Genomic DNA, 17,719 nt, shown 5'->3' with positions numbered 1-17,719 from the left:
TATTTTATTTATTTATTTTTTGGCTGCATTGGGTCTTCATTGTTGTTCACAGGCTTTCTCTAGTTGCAGTGAGCGGGGGTTACTCTTTGTTGCAGTGTGCGGGCTTCTCATTATTGTGGCTTCTCTTGTTGCGGAGCACAGGCTCTAGGCATGCAGGCTTCAGTAGTTGTGGCACGTGGGCTCAGTAGTTGTGGCTTGCAGGCTCTAGAGCTCAGGCTGTAGTTGTGGCACATGGGCTTAGTTGCTCCACAGCATGTGGGATCTTCCTGGGCCAGGGCTCGAACCCATGTCCCTTGCACTGGCAGGCAGATTCTTAACCACTGTACCACCAGGGAAGCCCAGTCTTATATTTGTTATTCCTCAGTTTCTTCATCTACTCATAAGTTGGTAATGAAGATATGTAAAACATATAAACTCCTTGAACTATCAGAAGACATCTAAATCCGGGACATCTAGGCTTCCTGAAATCCGTTACTTCAAACGCAATTTGGTCATTGTTCTACTCTGCCATGAGATGTCACATGCCTTTGCATTTCCACTCTTCCATTTTCATCTTTCTAATTTTATACTTTGAACTATTCTCAGATCAATCCTTGGGCTGCTGGCTGTTGTTAAAAATTTTTATCTGCTGCAGAGATGATCACAGGGCTGATATGACGTTCAACATCAAAAATATGTCTCCCCAGAAATAACTAAATTTCCTTGTCAATTGCATTATTATGAACTTTCATCAAATCTTTAACCATGGTCATTTTTAAGTCTTTTGTCATTTACAGACAGTTCTGGGTGTACTCTGATGCTTTTGCAAAAATGTTCCTATGAAAGGGTTTCATCTTCAAGGAATTCATGGACAAGACTCTGACAAGTACAGGTTTCTGGTGTCTGACTATACTGCTGAACTAAATGAATAAGCATTTTCAGAACTCTAATGAAAAACTGATGAATTCATAAAAGTGCTAACAAAAGGTCGAGATGAAAAAAATTAATTACATGGGACTGAGTGAACTGATGAGGATGATTATAATTTTTGTGACTTTCTGTTTGAATGAAAAAAAAATCCCACAAGGACTCAGAGGCAAAAAATATACAAATCAATTTTCACTGCAAAGTAAAGGAGCTGTTACAGTGGAGGATTACTGGACTGAATGTCAATATTATGACATAGTATGAGTGTGTTTCGTGTTTGGTAATTGCAATCATTGTTGCTTTTGTTGTGGTCATCCATTAAAAAAAAAAAGAATATGTCTCCTTTTTGTGGTTTAAGCTGTTTCCATTTCGGTATTATTTGAATAGTTGCAAATACTGTTTATAAATTTACATTCTTCAGTTAGCATTTAAGTAAAACCTTACTCTGTAAATCAGCTGTTTTCACTTATAAGTGATGCATGTAATTTATTTTAGAAGCAAATGGAAAAAAATCTATTTAAAGAAGGTGTCCGCCCCCAACTTCCTTACCAAAGTTTTATGTAAAACAGAATTTAGAAAAACAAAACAAAACGTAAAGTGGCTTAATGGGTGCATTGATATTTACTAGGTCATTTGTTGTTTGTTATCAAATTTTAACTTTGAGTAATCCTAATACATTAAGCTAAATATCTATTTTATAGTCACTGAATGCAATATCTGTTCTTTTTTATTGCTGTATATATTTTCACAAAATACTTACTAGGTGTCTTCTGTGGGTAGGAGATACAAAGTTTATAACAGAGTCAAAATTCAGAGCTTGGTTTTGAAGCAAGCAAATCAATGGCCTGCTTTTATGAGTAAACATACCAATGGGGGTAGTTGTAAATCTCTGGCTCAGAGTAAGTACTCAGTAGATATTTGGCAAATGACAGATTATGCATGGCTCTCATTCTCATTTCAGTCATGAGGAAGACTACACAATTGGTTATCCTCACACAGAAACACACTTGTCCCAAGGGTGGTAAGTATATTGAACCAAGTAGGTGCTCAATACATTTTTATTGAAGAAGGTTGGAAAAACAAAAGGGGAAGAATCTCGACCACTATAGACATCTCCTATTACTGCAGAATTTCGAGAGCATGGCTGCTTCTCTCATAAAAACAGCTAACTTTTACATAGGCTTACAATCTAACTGATTCTATTGTGAGCTTCTTTATATTAACTCATTTAAGTTTCAAAACAACTCGTAGAGATTAGTATTACCATATACCTTTTACAGATGAGGACACTGAGGTGCAGAAAGACTACCTCATTTGTACAAGGAAGGTCAGACATATATTAAGTGGAAGAACTGAGATTTGAACCAGGGCAATCTGACACCAGAGTGTGTGCTCTTCACCGCTGTGATCAAATGAAAGGGCAAAAACTTCTTGTTGAGTATAAAGTAAACCTTGAGTCCTGGCAGATTTTTTAGAGAAGGCTTTATATATATTTTTTCGGCAGGGGGAGATTTTATTTTATTTATTTATTTTTTATACAGCAGGTTCTTATTAGTTATCTATTTTATACATATTAGTGTATATATGTCAATCCCAATCTCCCAATTCATCACAGCACCACCCCATACATTTTTCAAACATCCTATTTAAACAGAAATATAAATTCTTTTAAGAAAAGATGTTGAGGAATATTTAAATAAGGATTTATTTAATAAAGTCCTACTAGAAAAATTTTCTTAGTTTTCTTCAGGAGGTTTATATTATGCAGGTCCACACTGGAAAAATCACCCTAGTTAGCCCAAGTGTAAACTACATGATAAATGATTACTTTGGTTGTAAATACTATCTTTGAAAATAAATTTATACTAGATGATTTATATTTTCTTTTCACCAAGTCACAATATATTTTTAGCTGTCTCACGTGATCTGAAAACTCATGATAGATGAAATCTAACTAAAAGATTGTTTTTACTTAGAGAGAACATCTTGACAGCAGTCAGACACGTGGCATTCCGCAGCTTCTGCTACTAACTAGGGCTGAATCTTTGGTAATGTTTTTCATCTCTATGGGCCCAAATTTCCTCATATCTAAAAGGCTTCCTAAAGTTTCTTTCAGCTTTAAAAATGTCTGTGATGCTGTCTCAGGACTTCCCTGGTGGCCCAGGGGATAAGAATCCGCCTGCCAATGCAAGGGACACAGGTTCGATCCCTGGTCCCGGAAGATCCCACATGCTGCAGAGCAACTAAGCCTGTGCACCACAACTACTGAGTCCGTGTGGCACACCTACTGAAGCCCGTGTGCCTAGAGCGCGTGCTCTGCAACAAGAGAAGCCACCACAATGAGAAGCCCACTTACTGCAGCTAGAGAAAGCCTGTGTGCAGCAATGAAGACCCATTGCAGCCCAAAATAAATAAATAAATAAATTTATTAAAAATAAATAAATAAATGTAATCTGCTCAAGGAAAACTATTCCTAGGCAGTAAACGATTAAAAGAAAAAAAAGTAAATAATCAAATTAAAAATGAGTACATTTGAAAATTTATGTAAATTAAGAAAAACTCTATTGGTTATATATACTATGAAATACCAAGACATTTATTTATTAATTTGTAAAGCTGAAATTAGAAGAGTGCTGAATTTAAAGAATGCCCCCGAACCAGTGATGATTATTACAAATGTGGACTTTAAGTATGATGTAACTACTCTGATAGTGAGGGGTATCAAAGAAAAGCAGGGAGTGAAACTGAGCTGGGGCCCTGTGGTGCTCCCAGGCACGGAGGCCTTTTTGTCTTTTTGTAGGCAAGACTCCAGCCTCTATGACCTTCCCTGAGATCTGAAGGGCAGGTTCGAACAGTTGCTAATCAAGGGAGTAACAGCCAAGAAACCAGGTGAGGTAAGATTAAAGGGACCAAGAAGCTCATCAAGATTAGGAGACCACCTGAGGCCCTGCACACACCCTAACCTTGTCAGCAACCCCACCCTTGGCATCCTGGGTGGGGACACATAGTTTTTCCAGGCGCTGTGTCCCCGTTTGCCTGGCAAAGTAATAAAGCTACTCAGAAAAACTACTTTGATAGGATTTGAATACTTTTTTTTTGGCCGAGACATGCAGCCGGGCCCTCAGCAGTGAGAGCATGGAGTCCTAACCACTGGACCGCCAGGGAATTCCCTACTCTGATAAGATTTGGAAGGGAGAAAGTCATAAACCCTTTTAATAGGTGAAGTTAAAAACATGACAGGGACTTCCCTGGTGGCACAGTGGTTGGGAGTCTCCCTGCCAGTGCAGGGGACGCAGGTTCGAGCCCTGGTCTGGGAAGATCCCACATGCCATGGAGCAACTGGGCCTGTAAGCCACACTACTGAAGCCTGTGCACCTAGAGCCCGTGCTCTGCAACAAGAGAAGCCACTGCAATGAGAAGCCCGTGCAAGCCTGTGCACAGCAACAAAGACCCAACACAGCCAAAACTAATAAAATAAGTAAATAAATTTATTTTTTTAAATGACAAATACTTTTGATATTTTGCAGAGCCTTGATTTTTATTATATTCTTACTTGATTTTGATGTATGTATATTTTTTATTTTTATCAAACATGAGAACTTTATACCCACTGTTTTCATCACGCTTTTTATCACTACAAAATATGCCTAGGAGATAATTTGTTTTCAGTGCATCCTATAACCTCCTTTTGAACAGCATGGTGTTCAACTGTATCCATCTGTTATTCATTCTTAGTTCCATATTTATATACTTTTGATTGTTTCCGGTCTTTTAATATTTTAAATAATGGTGCAAGTAATATTCTATCACATATATTTTATTCATCTATGTGACTATAACTACAGAAAAAATTTCTAGATATGCAATTATAAAACCAAAGGACTTATACATTTAAAATACTGATAGATGTTGGCCAACTGGTAGAAAGAATTCATTATGTTTTAAGGAAATCAAAATTTATTTATTCATTTATTCATTCATTTAATACTATTATCTGGCCATCTGTTGTATCTAAGGAATTGTTTCATATGTGTATCTATGTATGTATGGGGATATAGCAGTGAATAAAATACAAATCTGAGACCATTCGATAGACTGGAATGACAAAAGTTACATAACTGGAAAATAATTGTTCAGCATTTGTTCATCTCTGCCCTGAGACAAGGCGTTTCATAGGCACTCTTGCTCTCTGTGGTGGATGCTATAGTGCACTGCCTGGATACCCCTGCAGGACTGAGGAACTCATTTCCTCAGCTGCTGGGAGGGGTGGTGGTGAAACCCATTGCTAAGTTTCCTGAAGTTCAGTGACTCCCTTTTGCCCAGTACCACTTCCTTGGAACTGCTCTAAGGATGTTGTTCCCCAGAGCATATTTAGGTAAACTTCCTCTGTGAAAGTCTCCATCTCAGAGGCAGTTTCCTGAGGACCCTGAGGACACTGTTTATTTGTACCCAGCAGGGACACTGGAGCTGGAGGGTCAGACAGTTAAGACTGGAGCTTGAGGCTTTTGAATGGGCCTCTGCTCTCCTTGTGCTCTCACTACCTCCTTCTCATGGGCAGTGTGATAGTTCATGTTCCCCCTCGGGAAGATGCCGGGAAGAGAATGACAGAGAATGAGCTTCATTATCTTCCTTTCTACCCCAGCCAGTGGTTAGCCACTTGAGTGGCTCAAGCTTTCTCAGGGTAAGTTCCTGCCAGACTCGCTCTCAATGTGTTTTTATCTGACATAGTTACTGGCATTTATACATGCATACATGTACACACACACACATATAAAATGTATATATACCCATATTTATATTTGTGTATACATTGTTGTCATTTTTTAGAAATGTTTCACTTCAATGCGTTCATATTTGTCAAATGCTTTTATGGCTTCTACAGTTTGAATATGAAGAAAGGCCTCCCCAGTAAAATTCTCTCATGTTTTTATATGTAATTTTCACTTTTTCATGGTATTTACACTGAATATTTGGAATTTATCTTGGTCTAAGGAATTAGATAGGAGTACAGATTGTTTTTTTCTTTTTCAAATAGCTAAACAGTTGCCAAAACAGATAGCCAAATTGTCCATATAGTGAATAGTTTGCCATTTTCCACTATTGCAAAATGCTGCCCTGTTATATATAAATCCCTCTATCTCTTTGGGTCTCTTTATGAATGCCTCTATTGTACTGATCTTTTTATTTGCTAATGTAATACTGCTTTAATCACTGTAATTACAGATTTACATACATGATAGGACTAGGCCTTCATTACTTCTTTACCTGTTATCTTTATTTTTCTACATGAATTTTATAGTAGATTTTTCTTGTTCCCTCAGAAAAACATATTTATATTTTTATTGAGATTGCATTGTGTTTATAAAATAACTTAAGGAAAATAAATGCAACTATGACAATGAAACTTCTTTTCTGAAAAAAATGTATATGTTGCTATTTACTCAACTTTATTAAATGTATCTTTGGCTAAAGTTTTCATCACATAATTCTTACACATTTAAGCTTATTCCTAGGTATTTTTATTGTTGTTGCTATTGTAAATCAAGACCTTTTCTTTCTTTAATGTATTTTCCTAACGAGTTGTAAGGAAAGTCATTGTAAGAAAGCCACTGACTTTGATATTTGTATATTAAGTTGTATCTAGCCAGCTAAATGATTTCTTAGTTTGCAATTGAATATCAGTTGATAGAATTTACAGATATACAATCGTACCATGTGAAATAAGTGACATTTTCTCTCTTGTTCTTCAGTTTTTGAGGACTCTTCCTTTTTCTAATTACTTTGTCCAGTTCTTCAAAAATTATGGCAATAATTAAGGTGGTGGGCACGCTTATCTTGTGCCTGATGTTAGTGAGACTATGAATATAGTTTCCCTATTGGGTATGCTGTAATTTGAGTTTGAAAAATGTATACTTTGTTATGTTGAAAAAATCTATCCTTCCAGTTTTATGAAATTTAATTTTGAATCAGTAATGGATGTTTAATTTTATCACGTCTCTTTGGCATCGATAGTGATGATTAAATGGCTTATTTCCTTTGACCTTTTAATTACATTAATTATAGCAGTAGATTTCCTAATAATAAAAACCTTCGGGAAAACCCCTCTGAGTCATGGTAAATTATCCTTTTTATAAGCTGCCAGATTCTATTAAATGATTTTTACATTAACATGGATACTTACATGTGAGATGGAGCTATACTTTTAAAAGATTATCTCTCTCAGCTTCTGTTGCCAGTGTTTTATTGTGTGTCAGTCTGGGTTCCCAGCTGGAATAAATGGAAACTTATTTTAACTAACAGTAGTAAAATGGATTCATGGAAGAATTTAGGAGGCTCAGAAAACCTCTAAAGTATTGAGAACTAGACTAGGAAGTTCCATTGTCAGGATCGATGCCCCACAGGCACCCTCCAGGAACCCTCCAGGCTGGTATGGAGAAGAAGACAGCACTTCTGCTGCTGTTGAGCACCACCTATTGTGACTTGAACAGCCCCATTCAATGAACACAGGCCTCCCAATGGCATCACTGGGTCTGCCGTCACTGTTATCTCTGGAAATGAATGGCTGAACCCAATTCTGATACCCGTTGTCAGATTTTATTTGACAGGCCTCTGGTTCTTGAGCAGCCGGCTGACTCACAGGCCCTCCTGGGTACATTCCTAGGTTTTGTGCCCAGCTCTGGCTGCAAAGGAGGCTGGGAAAGTGTGTGTCTGGCTCTTCTGGTTTCTATTGCAGAAGTGGCCTGTGTGGTGAATAGAGAATCCTCAGTCACTGACGTGGGCTCCGGTGTTGACTAACAAAAACAAAGACCCCAGCCCTTGAGAAACAGGAAGCCTATTTTTTCTCTGTAAGGTCTGGAATAAGTAAAATATTATTGAAATTATTTATTTGAGTAACTGATATAATTTATCTGTGTTTATCTGTGAAACCGTGTAGATTTGATGTCATTTTAGGACGTAGGTGTTTGACCTCTTGCTCATTTTTTTTTCCATTAAAGTCAGTCTGAATTTCCTATTTTTTGATTCAAACATGGTATTTATATTTTCTGAAAACCATTTTTTAAACATCTTTATTGGAGTATAATTGATTTACAATGGTGTGTTAGTTTCTGCTTTATAACAAAGTGAATCAGTCATACATATACATATGTTCCCATATCTCTTCCCTCTTGCGTCTCCCTCCCTCCCACCCTCCCTATCCCACCCCTCTAGGTGGTCACAAAGCAAGGAGCTGATCTCCCTGTGCTATGTGGCAGCTTCCCACTAGCTATCTATTTTACGTTTGGCAGTGTATATATGTCCATGCCACTCTCTCGCTTCCTCCCAGTTTACCCTTCCCCCTCCCCTGTATTTATTTTTGTTATTTAATTATATTAGATAGTATCTATATATTCTTAGCCTATTTATTATAGCTTGGGTAAGTATTATCGGTTGAATTTGTCTCCCCTGAAAAGATGTTTAAATTCTAACCTCCAGAGGCTGTGTATGTGACCTTATTTGGATATAGGGTCTTTGCAGATGATCAAGGTAAGAAGAGGCCCTAAATCCAGCATAACTATTTCCTTACAAAAATGGTAGATTTAGACACAGAGATAGAACACAGTGAGAATGCCATTTGAAGACTGGAGTTATGCTACTTCAAACCAAGGAACACCAAAGATTTCTGGTATACCACCGGAACCTAGGAGAAAGGCGTGAAACAGATTCACACTTACAGACTTAAGGAGGAACCAACGTGCTGACATCTTGATTTCAGACTTTTAGCCTCCGGAACTGTGAGATAAATTTCTCTTGTTTATGCCACTCAGTTTGTAGTACTTGGTTACAGCAGTCCTAGGAAACTGATACAGTAAAGCAAGTTAAAATTCTTAACATTGCTTTCTGTGTATTCATCCTTGTATTAAATGTATTTTAATTTTGTTCTATAATTTTCAATACTATTTTATTTCATGTATAAAGGTTCACAACAAGTGGATCTTCATTTTTACTTGGCCTTTGCTATAATAAAGTTTTTTTCTTTTTTTTCTTCATTTTCTTCTGTTTTGTATTTAATTTTGTTTCATATTAATATCTTGACCAGTACTTTCTATTTCTTTGCATTTGCCTGCCATGTGATTTCCTGTTCTCTAACTTTCGGTTGTCCTTAACTTTTTAAGACATGTGTTTTACATATTGCATAGATAGGTTTTGTCTTATGATCTAACTGGCGGCATACACCTCTTGCTTAACTTCTAGACAACAAATACACTTGGTTCTGAGGAATTTTGAAATCTCTTTCCAAGATGCTTTTGCTTCCACATCACATTTTACAGTTCAGTGGTTCTAAGATTACGTGTGCATGTTATTAGTACCTAGTGACAACAATTCATTGTCTAATTTGAGAAGTATAATCTGGAAACATAGCTTTCTATTTTGGTTGTTACCTCTCAGGATCCAAAACAATTCCCTTGTTTACAAAAGTTTCACATGCCTGGTTAGCCACAGAATATTTTGGAAATTAAATGTATGTATATACATATTTAAAGTAATAAAAGACGAGGCATATATTATGGAAGATGGAGTAAAAACATAACAAGTTGGACATTTTTCAGACCTCCTGATACTAACTCCCTCAGCACAAGTGGCCAATGATCTTTTTCTCTTTTAAACTGCCCTTTTCCCTGACTTTTGGAAATAACTCTTTCATGGTTTTTCTCCATCATCTTTGATGATTCTTCATCACTCATCTTTTTATTTTATTTTATTTTTTTATTTTATTTTAACTCACTCATCTTTTTAGCTTCATCCTCACCTGTCCTATTTTGTTCTTCCTCCACACTTGATCCTAGGCCCTCTTTTCTCCCTTCTTTGCCCTCTCCCTAAGCCCTATGATATGCAGATGCCTCACATATTTATATCTCTAGCTCAGACTTCTCCTCTGAGCTCCAAACTTGAATATCTAAAAGCCTACTTTTTTTCCTTCAATGTTACAATGATACCTCAAACTTGGCATGTCCAAAATGGTACTCATGTAGCCTCCTCTACCCTCTTTCTATCCACCTCACTAAATCTGCCTGTCTTTTTTCCCATTTTGATGAAAAATAGCATGGTCCATCTAGTTAGAAAAGCCTTCTTTCATGATTTTACTTCCGAAATATCTTTTTTATTTGTGTAATTTTTTTTCCATATCCACCACCACTATCCTGGCTCAAGCCATAATCTCCTCTCACTTACCTCTTCTTTCTGTTTTCTTCCTGTATGTTCCCCCCTGCAGCCAGAATGATCTTTTTCAGATAAAAATTTGACAAATTATCCTCTCACTTACAATGCTTTGGTGTTTGTAGATGTTCTTAGCATATAGAAAAATCCACACAGCCTGTGAGGCTTTACATAACCTGGTCTCACCTACTTCCAGCTCCAGCATCCTCTCTGTTACTCACACTCACATTTTTCTGGTTCTTAGAACTGAGCATTTATACAGACTCCTCCCTTTGCCTGGCATATTATTCCTACTTCTCTTTACCTAATAAATTTTACTCATCCTTCAGAGCTCGTTTAATAATGTCACTTTATCGTAAAAGTCTTCCAATTATAACCCCTTATATTAGTCAGGGTTTTCCAGAGAAACAGAACCAATAAGATATATAGAGAGATTTATTATAAGGTATTATCTCACTTGATTGTGGAGACTGAGAAGTCCTATGATCTGCCAGGGACCCAAGAAAGGTGATGGTGGGTTGAGAACCAGTAGTGGTGAGGACAGAAGAAGATCAATATTCCAGCTCAGTTAGGCAGAGGGACTGTGAATCCAATCTTCCTCCATATTTTTGTTCTTTTCAAGACCTCAGTGGATTGAATGATGCCCACTCACTTTGGGGAGGCCCATCTGCTTACTCTATCAACCAATTCAAGTGTTACTCTCTTCCAGAAACACCTTGATAGACATACCTAGCAACTATGTTTAATTGGATATCTGGTCATCTTGTGGCCCAGTCAAGTAGATGCATAAAATTAACCATCATGGGCTTCCCTGATGGTGCAGTGGTTGAGAATCTGCCTGCTAATGTAGGGGACACGGGTTCGAGCCCTGGTCTGGGAAGATCCCACATGCCGCGGAGCAACTAGGCCCGTGAGCCACAACTACTGAGCCTGCGCGTCTGCTGCCTGTGCTCCTCAACAAGAGAGGCCGCCATAGTGAGAGGTCCATGCACCACGATGAAGAGTGGCCCCCGCTTGCCACAACTAGAGAAAGCCCTCACACAGAAATGAAGACCCAGTGCAGCCATAAATAAATAAATAAATAAATAAATAAAAAGCCAAGCATTTGAAGCCCTTTAAAAAAAAAAAATTAACCATCACACTCCTCATGGCACTGTATACCTTTTCTTCATGGTGCTATGACAGTTACATTTTTTACACTTATTTGTGTGATTATTTGAGTAAGCACCCTCTCTCTAACTGGACTGTAAGCTTCATAAGAAGGACCCCAATGGTTTTATTCACCTTTGTATTCTTAACATAATTTGTATGATCCATCTAAAGATTGAATAAATAATTGAATGGATGTTAAATGACTATGAGTTCTATCCACGTATTAAAGTATCATACTGAAGCTTAACATTGCAAATGTCTCATTGTAACAGTTAAAATTCCTACAAAAATGGTGAATACCCTGCAACATGAATTGTATGTAAATTTACAACTACACTTTTTTGTGTTGGTGAGCTTTCTCTGCATAAAAGATAGGATTTTACTGGAAAGGGTTGAACTGCAGAATTTTCTACTTGAAAATTACATCTATACTAAATATCATTAAAAGAGATGATTCACTTCAGTCAAGTGATCTATATTTAGAAGGCCAATCTTGAGAAATAAGTAAACAACCATGGCTCTTAAAAGGAAAATCTAACAATTTACACAATGCTGTGTATTTCCACTCTACTCCCCTCATGTGGTATTAATCAGAATCAACAACTTTATGGTTCAGAAGTACGTCATTGCCATAATCACATTAACTTTGAGAGCAGCTTCAGTGACAACATATGTCATAGTTGTAGCAAACATGAATATGTAGAAATATAATATGTGGAGTGAAAAAATTTAGACAGACAACTTCCAATTCTGGCTCACTCTTTCATAATTCTTCAAGTGTCAGATTTCTTTAACTTGAAAAAAATAATTTTTCTCTCATGTTGCTGTGATAAATTGCTATCAAGTGGCTGGCCTGGTTTCTGTTTTATAGAAGAAATTTAACATGGTTCCCTTATGTTCCATTATCTTTTTAATGACAAATAAAAAGAAACATTTATATTTTATGAATTAATCAAAGTTTCCAAATCTGGCTGATCATCAGAATCATCTCGGAACCCTTATAAAAAGACAAATTCTCAGGCTCTATCTACAAAGATTCAGATTCTACAGTTTTGCATTGGGGCCCAAAGATGTATGTTTCTCCAAAGCTCTACAGGTGATTCTGATGGTAAGCCAAACTTTTCGACCTCTACTGGGGCATTTCACTATTTTTATAACTGCCATTTAATAAGTGCCTGTGATGAGCCAGGTACTTTACTTTTTTTTTTTTTTTAATTTATTTATTATTTATTTTTGGCTGCATTGGGTCTTTGTTGTGGTGCACGGGCTTCTCAATGCGGTGGCTTCTCTTGTTGTGGAGCACGGGCTCTAGGCGCGCAGGCTTCAGTAGTTGTGGCTTGCAGGCTTAGTTGCTCCGCAGCATGTGGGATCCTCCTGGATCAGGGCTCAAACCCATGTCTCCTGCATCGGCAGGTGAGTTCTTAACCACTGTGCCACCAGGGAAGCCCACTTTACTTTTATTACTCACAATAATTCCATAAAATTTCTGTGGTACAGAAAAGATGAATAAATTGTCCAAGGTTCCACAGCTAGTAAATTTAGGAGATAGGGTGTGAATCAAGTGTTAATAGGCTCCAAAACTCATTTTCTTTATTATTCTGTGAAACATCTTCTCTCTCACTCATTTAAAAATGTACTATTGGTAACTTGCTCAAGTTCTGTACCACGGGGAGATTCTAGGATGATATCTGAGAAGTTGCCATACGTAGAAAACATGAGGCAGCCTTTATGGATTGTATCAGACTCTGGACAGAAGACCAGGAATGAGTCCCACTTCTGACACTCTAGCTTTGTGGCTTTAGGCAAATTTATTAAATGGTCTGAGTCTTAGCTTCCTCAATTGTCAAACACAGATAATACATGAGATTGCAAGACTTTTCTCATGAGGTTTATTGTGATAATGAGAGAAAGTAATATGAAATGCCACATCAGTATAAGGTGGTATTATATGGGTTTTTTAATCTTGCAAACAAAATAAATATATATATATGGTCACCTCTCATTAATTCAAGAATTAAGGACTAAAGCATTACCAGTAAGATAAATTATAAGTGCAAAGCAATATGACTCCTTACACTTTCATTTAATCAGGTATTATTCTAGTACAAAAAGAGTGTGTGTGTGCGCACGCACACGCATGTGAGGGGGTGTGTGTATGTGTGTGTTTAATGAATGATTAGGCAGTTTTACATTTTTAAATTCTCTCACCAGTAAGCATTTTGTAGGACTTCAGAAACAGGCTGGTTAAATGAGCATTTAGGTACATTTTTACAAATCATCATATCATTTATTTTCAGAGAGCTAAATACAAACTAAGGTATGTGTGTCCCAGGTTCTTCCTTAAAACTGAAATGGTAAGAAAATTCCTGTCATGCACTAAAATAATTAAACATATGGATGCTTGTTTTCTGAGAACATTAGTTGCCCTGAGATAAACAGAAGCTACATCCTTCCTAGGTAAGAATGAAGAAGGAAGTTAGCTGGGGAGGGGATGAGTACTAGACATTTCACATTAGCCAGTAACATAATTTAATACTAAATTTATAAGGAATATGAGATAAGGGAACCCTTGACTAAAGTTGCCAATTTTTGTGACATGCTGGTTAAAATACCAGAGTTTCACAATCATAGATGTTTAGATTTTTCAGAAGTTCTTGAAGTTTTGAGGACAAGAGTTACCTGATAACCTATTACTACTTAAAGTGTAGCTCTGGTCTCTATGTTAAATCAGTATTGTAATTTTTTAAAAATCGATGATTATCAGCAACAGAGCATCAAAGTTTTGAGCCCTCTGTGAAGAAAGCTGTTTTTCAGATCAGTTACCACCATCTCCAAGAATCTAACAGCTTTTTATGAACATTTTGAATAGTTGAAACTTTTGAAAAATTTCCTCTAAGTTCTACATCTATTTTCAAACAAAGTCTAGAAGACAGACTGTTTAGATAAGTCACAGTTAGAGAAATGTTTGGAAATATGATCTTTAAGATTTATCTGGGGGCTTCCCTGGTGGCACAGTGGTTGAGAGTCCGCCTGCCGATGCAGGGGACACGGGTTTGTGCCCCGGTCCGGGAGGATCCCACGTGCGCGGAGCGGCTGGGCCCGTGAGACGTGGCCGCTGGGCCTGCGCGTCTGGAGCCTGTGCTCCGCAGTGGGAGAGGCCACGGCAGTGAGAGGCCCGCGTACCGCAAAAGAAAAAGAAAAAAAAAAAAAAAAAAAAGAAAGGTTTATCTGACTCAACTGATAGGCACCAAATTTCCTGTGACTTCGTTTATCCTCAGTAGAGAACTCAATGCAGTAAACCAGCTAGAATTTTCCCTCAAGTGTGGTTGTTCTAATGGGACCTTAATCTCAAGATAAAGTTTATGTAAAAATGTCATTCATCAGAAATGATGAAGCAGGGACTTCCCTGGTGGCGCAGTGGATAAGACTCTGTGCTCCCAATGCAGGGGGCCCAGGTTCGAGCCCTGGTCAGGGAACTAGACCCCACATGCATGCCACAACTAACAGTTTGTGTGCCACAACTAAGGAGCCTGCAAGCCACAACTAAGGAGCCCGCCTGCCACAACTAAGACCCAGTGCAACCAAATTAGTTAATTAATTAATTGAAAAAAAGAAATGATGAAGCAGAGGAAAAAGCTGGTAAGAGGAATCAAAGAAAATATCTTACATATACTAAAATGCTTAATAGGTCTTTATCAAAGAATGTAATATCATACTATTGAATAGTAAAGGTGAGTATGGATATTTTTTTCCTATTGTGGCTTAATTTTACATTAAAAGAGATTATGATAGACTATAAAATATTTAGTCTCTCAACAGCTTCACTGCATAATATTTATCAGCTGTTCACTAATCTGGGTTCTAACTTCTTAGAGTCTTCAATATCTAAGAAAATATATCTTCCTTAAAATTTCTTAGATGATAGTAAGAAAACTAGTTTTAAAAATAGTAGTTTTCATTGTGTATGAAATTTGGAGTGAGTTTTATTGTGGCATGTGTTAGCTATGAGGTAGGGAGACACTGTTCTTCTCCTAGAGGCACTAATAAAAATTTCAATTTTGGGCTTCCCTGGTGGCGCAGTGGTTGGGAGTCCGCCTGCCGATGCAGGGGACACGGGTTCGTGCCCCGGTCCGGGAAGATCCCACATGCCGCGGAGTGGCTGGGCCCGTGAGCCATGGCCGCTGAGCCTGCGCATCTGGAGCCGTGCTCCGCAACGGGAGAGGCCGCAACAGTGAGAAGCCCGTGTACCCAAAAAAAAAAAAAAAAAATTTCAATTTTTAGGCAAGGTGTGATGCTCAAAGCATAGGATATGAGAGCATAGCTTTTCACAAAAACAACACAGTTTCAAACCCCAGATCCTAAGGATGGGGAGTGAATAATAAGCGGGAACTCTAAGTGATGCTGTGTTTGAAAATCCTGGCTGCCTAGCAACTTGTTAGTGCAGGAAAGTCAGAAAGGAAGAAGTAAGGCTTTAATTCACTTAGTGGGCAATCTCTCAGGATCATAACACTCTGAGAAGGGGGCATGGTTATTAAAGGTAGAGTAGAGCCTGAGGCTTGGCGGGGGGTGGTGTGTCCTTCTAATATTTCTTATTAGAAGGCAAACTCTGGTCCAAAGTAGAAGTTTAGTTATAAAACCTTGAGCACAAGGTCAGGGATAGATTACCATTAAGACTGGATTGATGCAGAATCAACCCTGTCATACTTGTTCAACATGATAAAACCTGTTTTTGAACCGTGGCTCCACCGGGTCACGAGCCAGTCACTTCAGACAAGTAGCTTGTCCTTTTTTAGCTTTCCTTATATCATTTGAATTCTTCACAGTAATCTTAACTAAATAGCTATAAATTTATCATTCCCTGTTCTTTTTTTTTGCAAAATGAAGATTATACTTTACAGGAATAGATTGAGTATTAAATGTCATAATATATCAAAAATGCCTGGCACACGATAGGAAGTCAGTGAATAAAAATATTTGTCCTCTTTTCTCAAACACTGCTTGGCTTCTTCAGCTTAGTTCTGAGGAGTGGAGAATGGGATGGACCAGTGGTTTCCATATTCTGAAGCATGCATCTTTAAACCCTGGGTAGGCCAATGTGTGAAATAGAGACTTCAAAAGAAATCCTGAAGCAACAAAGTTGCTGCCCTGGTGACCTGTTACACTAACTGATGTATCATCTCCTTGACCTCAGATTTCCATGCAACCCAGATCCTTTTCCTCACTTGTACTTATATTTGTTTTGTTCTTCTACTGTCAAACCTGGGCTTCTGCATATTCTATCTTCAATCCGTAGAGTTGGTTTTGGCACTTGATCTGTCCCTTTTTCTTCTTCAAATTGAACCTATTACTCTTTTTGGAATTCCTCTCACCCATCCCCATCCCCTGGACAGAAGCTGACAGAGTGGGTAAACTTCTCCCAGATTCTCCCAAAGCCCCTGGTATGTACCTATTATCTGCACAAGAAGGTTCTCCTCCTCTACCCAACTCTTTGCTGCACCGTGAATGACTGTGTGGAGGACATTTTCTAGGACATTATTTATTGCTTCCAATAATGCCATTTGGGAAATTTATTTAGAGCTAAATTCTAGAAAAATATTGTCTAAAACACTGTTACGTGTTCTCCATTTTGATAATCAAAGATCTGAAATTTATGCTATATCCCTTTCTTCTTTGTTTGCCAGTAACTTTAAAATCAAATCTGAAAAATCAATTGTGTATAATCTCATGATCTACATATTTGGGTTCCTGATTTTGACACACTAATTTCATTCATATTTACTGGATTCTGATTTTTTAATTCATATTTACATTTTACACTTATTCTAGTTTTTTTTTTTTCCTGAAAACCCCACTTGAATCTTTTGCAGGAAGAAGTAGGAGATAATCAAGCAAATGATTCCATCCTACTATCATTCTTATCACTCTAAGAATAATTTTTTTTAATAAATTTATTCATTTATTTATTTTTTAGCTGAGTTGGGTCTTCGTTCCTGCACGCGCGCTTTCTCTAGTTGTGGCGAGTGGGGGCTACCCTTCGTTGCAGTGCGCGGGCTTCTCATTGCAGTGGCTTCTCTTGTTGTGGAGCCTGGGCTCTAGGCACGTGGGCTTCAGTGGTTGTGGCGCGTGGGCTCAGTAGTTGTGGCTTACGGGCTTAGTTGCTCCGCGGCATGTGGGATCTTCCCAGACCTGGACTCAATCCCGTGTCCCCTGCGTTGGCAGGCGGATTCTTAACCACTGAGCCACCAGGGAACCCCCAAGAATAATTTTTAATGTGTTATTTCTTCCACAAGGCTTTGAATCGATTTTTAAATTTATCTTTCTAGTTTCTGAATTACTTATTATAAGTAAATAATAAACATATGTTTGTTGTATGAAAAAAATGATAAAGTAGCCCCAACGTTGGAAGATGCAGATCCTGGACAGTTAGTGCCATTCATTCATTCATTCATCTAACCTGTTAAATAAC

General features: G+C 37.8%; 1 long non-coding RNA gene across 1 annotated transcript in view; it reads left to right on the top strand.

The window, feature by feature from the left end:
* Positions 1 to 9,391, top strand: part of LOC141278404 (uncharacterized) — a 222,857-nt gene extending 213,466 nt beyond the window's left edge. Inside the window, exon 12 of the long non-coding RNA XR_012331138.1 lies at positions 586 to 9,391. This is a non-coding gene — a long non-coding RNA (uncharacterized lncRNA). The remainder of the gene's footprint in view (positions 1 to 585) is intronic.
* Positions 9,392 to 17,719: the final 8,328 nt, after the last annotated feature.

This window comes from Tursiops truncatus, chromosome 1 (assembly GCF_011762595.2).
Source record: "Tursiops truncatus isolate mTurTru1 chromosome 1, mTurTru1.mat.Y, whole genome shotgun sequence".
NCBI classification, from domain to species: domain Eukaryota; kingdom Metazoa; phylum Chordata; class Mammalia; order Artiodactyla; family Delphinidae; genus Tursiops; species Tursiops truncatus.
The sequence above is the reverse complement of the archived record's forward strand: the minus strand, read 5'-3'. Positions and strand labels throughout refer to the sequence as shown.